Source organism: Micropterus dolomieu, unplaced genomic scaffold (assembly GCF_021292245.1).
Source record: "Micropterus dolomieu isolate WLL.071019.BEF.003 ecotype Adirondacks unplaced genomic scaffold, ASM2129224v1 contig_14131, whole genome shotgun sequence".
Taxonomy (NCBI): domain Eukaryota; kingdom Metazoa; phylum Chordata; class Actinopteri; order Centrarchiformes; family Centrarchidae; genus Micropterus; species Micropterus dolomieu.
This window is the reverse complement of record NW_025743117.1, coordinates 4353-11387: the sequence shown is the minus strand read 5'-3', so window position 1 is coordinate 11387 and position 7035 is coordinate 4353. Positions and strand designations below refer to the sequence as shown.

Genomic DNA, 7035 nt, shown 5'->3' with positions numbered 1-7035 from the left:
AATGTGTCCCTGAGCATGTAAAGAGGCATGACATGTAGCAAATATTAGTTGTTTGGATAAAAGCGTCCGCTAAATGACAATAGCTTAATATAATGTAAAGGCTGCACTGACAAACTACCCCCTAACATTTTTTACAAGCTTTTCAGAAGCTCTGCTGGCTGACATATCATCAGTGATTCTGCCTGCAGTGCCTGTTGCATGTATCACTCAATGATGTTGGACATCAACGAAGAACAAAAGTCAATCTGTTTCTGCAGCAGAAGCAGTGGGGGGAAAGTACAGATGGTCAAAGAAAAGGCACAAAGAAATCAGTGCCCCTAAAAACTTATATTATATATTTATATTATTAAATACTTCTAAATTACATTAAATAGTCATGGTAAAATTAGCAGGTATTTCACCATTCTTTAGGTTTTTACTATTTGACATAATTATTGTGGAAATCAAAGCGACTGTCAAAAAGTATCCATCAAGCTTATTGGTCAGTTTTCAGGCTGGTGACGCATATTGATCTGATCCTCTAAACTTAGGTTAGCCATGTAGCATAGGTTAACAGTAAGTCAGCTTTGTGACAGCAGAGGGCGACTTTTGCACAGCATCTCACCTTCTCCCATGCTCACTAAGCTCCTCTAAGCTTCCAAGGGTCGTGTTGCTTAACTGTAGAAAGAATATCCTGTTTTTTCCCCATTAACAACTCAAACTACTTAGGCGCTAATTGTTCATGGTAGAATAGCTATTTACAGTTATTAAGTAATCCTGGATTAAACATGTCCTGTATCATCCAGCAGAGCTGAGGAAAACCATAAACAAGCTAATACAGTTTTTCTCAGTCGCTTTGGTGCATTTCTCAAATCATCCTTAACATTTGCAAAACAGTAAGTGCATTTCTAGAAACAGGTAGTACACACAGCACAACACAGTGGATTACCTCTCTCTCTCTCTCTCTCTCTCTCTCTCTCTCTTTTGTTTTTTTTAAAAAATATATATAGAAGCCCTAATCAAATATTTTTTTTCTCGTGATTTCGAGATAACCATAATGGTAATTATAATGTGGTTTGTTGTATTGTAGGTTAGCTCACTTGGTAGAGCATAGGACTTACAGGTTTAAGGTTGTGTGCTCAATTCTCACTGGAGACTAAATTTTTCTTTTTTATATTATTCATAATCCTCTTCAACAAAGTTCTTATGAAAAGACTGTTTCACATGCTCACATTACTGTAAAGCACGTACTGGAAGGAAATTCCTTCTCATTCAGGGGAATCCATGTGACGTTACACATTTCATGACGGCTTTCGGAACCTTTGAAATAGCCGTCGGGAAATGTGTGATTGGGAATCCTCTCAGTCTCTTCATGACAAATTTGCTGAAGATGATGATACACACAAAAGAAGAAAAAGAAAGTCAACAAGAACCGGAATCATATATTACTGCTCACTGTGTATTGTTACTGGTATTGAGTATTGGTGTGAGTCTTGCTGTTGTGATGTTGTTGTGGTCTATTCTTACTTTGTTTATGGTCCTTAAGAAACAACATTTCGTTTTGCTACAGTATATACTTGTAGGCAAAGGATATGAATAAAGTATTTTAACTTTGATTTTTGATAACGTGTTCAACCATTTTGCATGTAGCGACTAATGCAATGAACTCATGCCTAGATGTTTTGGGGGGTAAGATTGTTCGACAGAGACAGAGGTATAATTCATTGTGATCAGCAGGACATAAGCAATTGATAATGTAGGAAACAGCAGACAATTGTACATAATCATTTGCATCAGTGTATCAAGTCATTTGCAATTTGTTCAAAACAATGAGAAAGTGTTTTTATTATGTGCGCAACTGACGAGATGATGTGGAGGTTGAACAATTAGTTTTTAGAATTTCAATTCTGATCTGAGAAATGCACCAAAGCGACTGAGAAAAACTGTAAAAGCTGAATTTAATGGTAGCATTACCACATCAAAAGAAGGAGTGGTTTCATCAACATAAGAACGTAATTTGACTCCAACTATTTATAGCTTTAAAAGCGATCTATAAATGATTCATATGGCTGGACGCCTGCAAGGCTCTTACAGAGAGACTCACTCTGAGCTCTTTGTCGATAAAGGTCATAGATCACTTTGAATAACCCTTTATATGTTCTGAACACTTAACTTTCAGCACTTTGATATCACACCCCTATAACTGTCTACAGGACCATGTGCTTTGAATGTTTCTAAATGACATGCACTTGTGCTGCTTCTGATCTGTTTTCTGTATGCTCATATGCTTTTGCTAACTTTTGTTTTTCTGCTTATTGATTGTAACTGCATGACCGTGCCACATGTGTTTTCTCCTCCCTGCTCTTGTTTGTAGGCTGCACCTGATTTTCAGGAGACAAGGCCTCGAAATTATGTTCTTTCTGCCAGTGCATCAGCGGTAAGAGGTCCACGTAAATGACACACATGCAGAGGGGGGCGGGGCACATGCGAGGTCTAAGTTAATGAGCAGGAGCAAGGATAACATGCTAGGTATATAGCAGTAGAACACTGAATTTTATATCCCATTCAGTCTAAGCAGGAACACCAGCAGAAATGTTAAAGCAAGACTATGTAGTTTTGGTAAACAAAATAAATTACACAAGCAAAAAAACATACACTTGTTGCTGCTACAGCCTCTAATGTTTCTAAGATATTGCTGTGGGACATTACGAAGTCATTTGGCTGACTGCAACTTTCTCTACTGGTGCTTTTTAGCATTCACTGTCATCTGGTGAACGCCTCTCGTGGCCAAAGTGGCTGCTGTTCAGCAAAAGTTGGGCTTGCTTCAAAGTAGCAAAAATTAAATTCCAAGTATGTGTTAGGCACATATTTCACCTCTTCTTGATGATGTAGAGGACAGCAAGGTTTGACATTTTACAGGTATGGAGGTTTGTTTTACCGTCAGGAACATTTATTACACTATATTGTTACATTTTTGTAAAAGCTAAATTAATTAACTAAACTAAGCCAATGTCAGGACAGTGAGTTCATGACTCAATGACTCAAGTCAGACAGTCAGAGAATCAATTAGAAATCCAACATGCCTGTTTCATGTGTAGCCCTATATATCAAAACACATGGAGCAGGCCCCCACATCAGAGGCACTATAATATTGCCACTGATGTAAATAATGTGTAGGGGTGCATTTCTAATACTTGAAAAAGCTAGGCTTGTCAGAATGTGATAACAGCACTGTTGCATGATGACAAAAATATGATACTTGACATGAGCATGTTTTGCGCATGTTTGATTTTTTTTCACTGTTGTTTGAATCCCCTGAATCCCTCTTCATTTCATATTTGACATGCAAATACAATGAGAAATACTGAAAATTTTAAATGAACATATTCAATAGTTCCACCAGGTATCTGACATTATGACATTTCTCTGAAAAGGCTAAATTGAGTTTTATAGTTGCACTGGTCATAAGAGAGCAAATCATGGTGTATCACACCATGGAGGTATGGTGGCCCTGATGTGCAAAACTTGAAAGGAAAAAATTTAACAGTTAGCAACAACATTTCAGATGCTTCATCTAAACTGTAACTTACGGCGGTTTTCAACACAGCTTTGTATTAACATGGGCATGGTTGCTGTGTCAAAATGAGACCTGGTTTGGTCAGACCACTAATAAACAGATGCATCATGAAGTGACCACAAAACCACTTCCCACACATGTGATTCACTGAAACACAATACAACAATGTTGACCTTTCATTTCAGCTATCAAATTCTGGTAAAAACCCTGAAAACACATACAGTCTGTGTTTCATAGTCTAGTTGTACTTTCGATTGTTACAAAAACATATATTTGCATCAGTCTATACTTTTAGTATAAATATAATCCTATTGTAGAACATTTTGTCCCTACATTGTCTCCTTACTGCAGTATAAACAGTTTTTCTGTAACTTGTAGTCTCAGGTGTGTGTGAGCGGTTCACATTTCTCACTGGCATACATTATTGAACTGTGATGGTAGAAGTATTCGCATCCTTTACCTAATTAAAAGAAGGAATACAACAATGTTAAGATATTCAGTAAAAATCTTACTTGAGTAAAACTACATAACTATTATCCTGATAATGAGCTTAAAGTTATAAAAGTAACAGCACTCATTGGGACAGATTTACTGAAGGTTTGCATGAGCGTGCAAAACGTGTGCAAACTTGATATCACTAGCAAACTGACACGTAAGCTGACACGTAATAGCGACACAACCCATTGTAGGTATCAGAGAGGGAATGGGGCGCTGGGGCGTATAGGGACAGGAGATTGCGGAGTGACCGGGCACGCTGCAGACGGTCGGTAATCGTTCCCCCTGGCTGGTAGAAGCACGACGCTCCTGATTTTATGCATGATCCATGATCATATTTAAATTAATGACAAAAAGCATACAGTCAATATTTTAGAGATCCCCCAAAATTTCACTAATAATGTTTACCAAATTGTTCTTAACTGCAGTACTTGAGTAAATGTACTTTTCACCACTGTTACTGACAAACTGACAGCATGTCAGCAGGTGCTGACAGTGTTGCTATAACTAACCACTTCAGTCTGTCAGATTTGTCAAGGTAGCACATTATTGATTTCTACTCGACACAGCACCCAGGTTCAGACTAAACCACAGTGCAATTTCAACCACAGCCTCGGAGAACAGAGCAGTGAGTTTTATACATTCATGCCAACAAAGCTAGCCAGATGACACCAGTTTGAACCTGTCTTAAACCTCAAACCATAGCTAAGCTGCAGTGATCAAGAGTAACAGGCCCAACACATTCAAAACCCTTTTACTTTCTCTGTTAGAGAAAGAAAATGTAGACATCAAAGCAGAATTAGGAAGAACTGCAGAGAAATGATAAGGTTGTGTTTTCTTTGTTGTTGTTTGGCTCTGTAACTGAACCAGCTGCAGAGTGGCTGGGAGAGCTGGGATGTGGAGACGGATCCCTGTGTATCAGAGCAGAGGAAGGTTGTACACTTAGACAACCACAGTGAAACAGGATTAGATCCCTGTCATTTTGGGTGGTTTATTTATTGTGGTAGAAAGTGGTAGTGAGAGCTGTTTGTGTCAGCCTCTAGTGATTCCCAGTGTGTCTGTGGTAAATAGCCACCCCTCGTCCTACCTGATAAGGCATCATAGCCATTTAGTTGTGTTTCTTAAAAGTTGGGGGGCGGGGAGTTCAGGAACAATTTCATTGTTAATGTGACCAGAAATTAAATGACAAGTAAATGGAAGGTTTCATGTACAGACGACATCATTAGCTGTGTTAAACCCTTTGTTATCCAGGCTTGTTTACAAAAAATTCATTAGTCTGTTTTGTGTTTTAACAGAAGCATTTATCTACATTCTAGTAAAGGTCAGGCTCAGTTCAGGCTCTTGGCCAACAGCAGCAGCTGTCAAACACAAACAGATCACTGAGGGTCCAACCAACTTGTCTTTCTTCTGCATCTGTAATCACTTACATTCTTTGAGTAAAATGTGTTTTTTAACAATAATATCATTTCAAAAGAATGGCCATTTAAGAAATGTACCTCTGTGGTAGCCTGGTTTAAACATTCAGTGACCTCAGGTGTCAACACAGATCAGAATTAGAGTTACAACTGTGACTCCAGCAGACATCCAACTGAGTAATACTGCTGAAAAATATAATGCGATGGTTTTAAAAGATTATGAATTAAATTAAATATATTAGATAAAATAAAACTCTGTTTTTGACTGTTTGATCCAGAGTTGGTCCCTGAAAACCCCCAGGATCAAGGGTTAAGATCAAGTTGGCCTACCATTGAACCGGTTAGCTTCTTACTAACAAAGCAAATCCAGCATGTCCCTGAATTTAGATTCACCACATCTGTTTACCATACTAGCTCATAGCAAGCTCATTGTTTCAGATAAACTAAACAGACATAGCTAATAGTTTTTTAAGTGATATGTCAACATAATTTAAAATTTGAGTCTAAAAGTGGTTCATGACTGATTTTTTTCTGTTCTCATGCTGCTTCTCTCAGTTGCTGAGTGAGGAAGTGGACAAAGTAAGTACCTTTACAGGTGGACTGTGTGTGTGTGTGTGTGTGTGTGTGTGTGTGTGTGTACTTCATGAAAAGCATTGCATGTGTTTGGACAGTAATTTTAACACTTCTTTCCTGTCCTGTCATTTCCTCCTACAGGCAGAGCATGAACTCCGTGTCGCTCAGACAGAGTTCGACCGACAGGCTGAGGTCACCAGACTGCTGCTAGAGGGAATCAGTAGCACACATGTTAGTGTACCACACCAGTCATGTGATTCCTTCTGAGCCAGCTGTGCTGGAAAACCGTTAGTCAGAGTCATCTGACCATCCCGTAAAGTGTAGTTACATAGAGGAAAAGAGCAACATGAATCATTGGATTGTGGCTGACAAATAACACACAGGTTGCACAGATTTGCACCAAATTAGAGAAAAACACATTAATAAATTGCAAACCTTACCTTGACCAAGCTCAGTCAGAGACATCCCCAGACACATGCCATGTGCTTACTCATGGTGGGAATTGTTTGGTCTCTTTTACAATGGTCGCCTGTCCCCGTCTGGAGCTGTCCCTATTTTTAACTGTGTGTTAATCACAGACTGTATAAGGTGTTAACAGACCTGAAATTAGATTTTACATGGCCAGAAAGACTGGACGGGAGTACATACAGGTGTCGTGCTGAAAAGTAATAGTCCACAGAAAACATGATCTGAAGACATGATCTCTTTTGCAATTATCCTTATAACTTTACATTATTTAACTTGCTGTGTACCAACCAATCCAGTCCTTTATACCTCTTAAAATACCTTTTAAATGGCCAAAACAACACATAAAATACAGCATTCTACTTGCCAGAAAGTGATTACAGCCTCTACTTAGAGCTATATTTGACAGATTATAAACCTGAAATTGTCCCCCTTTTATTTATATATATATATATATATATATATATATATATATATATATATATATATATATATATATATATATATATATATATATATATATATATATAT

At 38.0% G+C, this 7035-nt stretch overlaps 1 long non-coding RNA gene across 1 annotated transcript in view; it reads left to right on the top strand.

Moving 5' to 3' along the window:
* The first annotated feature begins 2334 nt into the window (after positions 1-2334).
* The window catches only part of LOC123966735, a 6189-nt gene continuing 1488 nt past the window's right edge, over positions 2335-7035 (top strand). The window contains exons 1-3 of the long non-coding RNA XR_006824061.1: positions 2335-2416; positions 6022-6045; positions 6181-6270. This is a non-coding gene — a long non-coding RNA (uncharacterized LOC123966735). The remainder of the gene's footprint in view (positions 2417-6021; positions 6046-6180; positions 6271-7035) is intronic.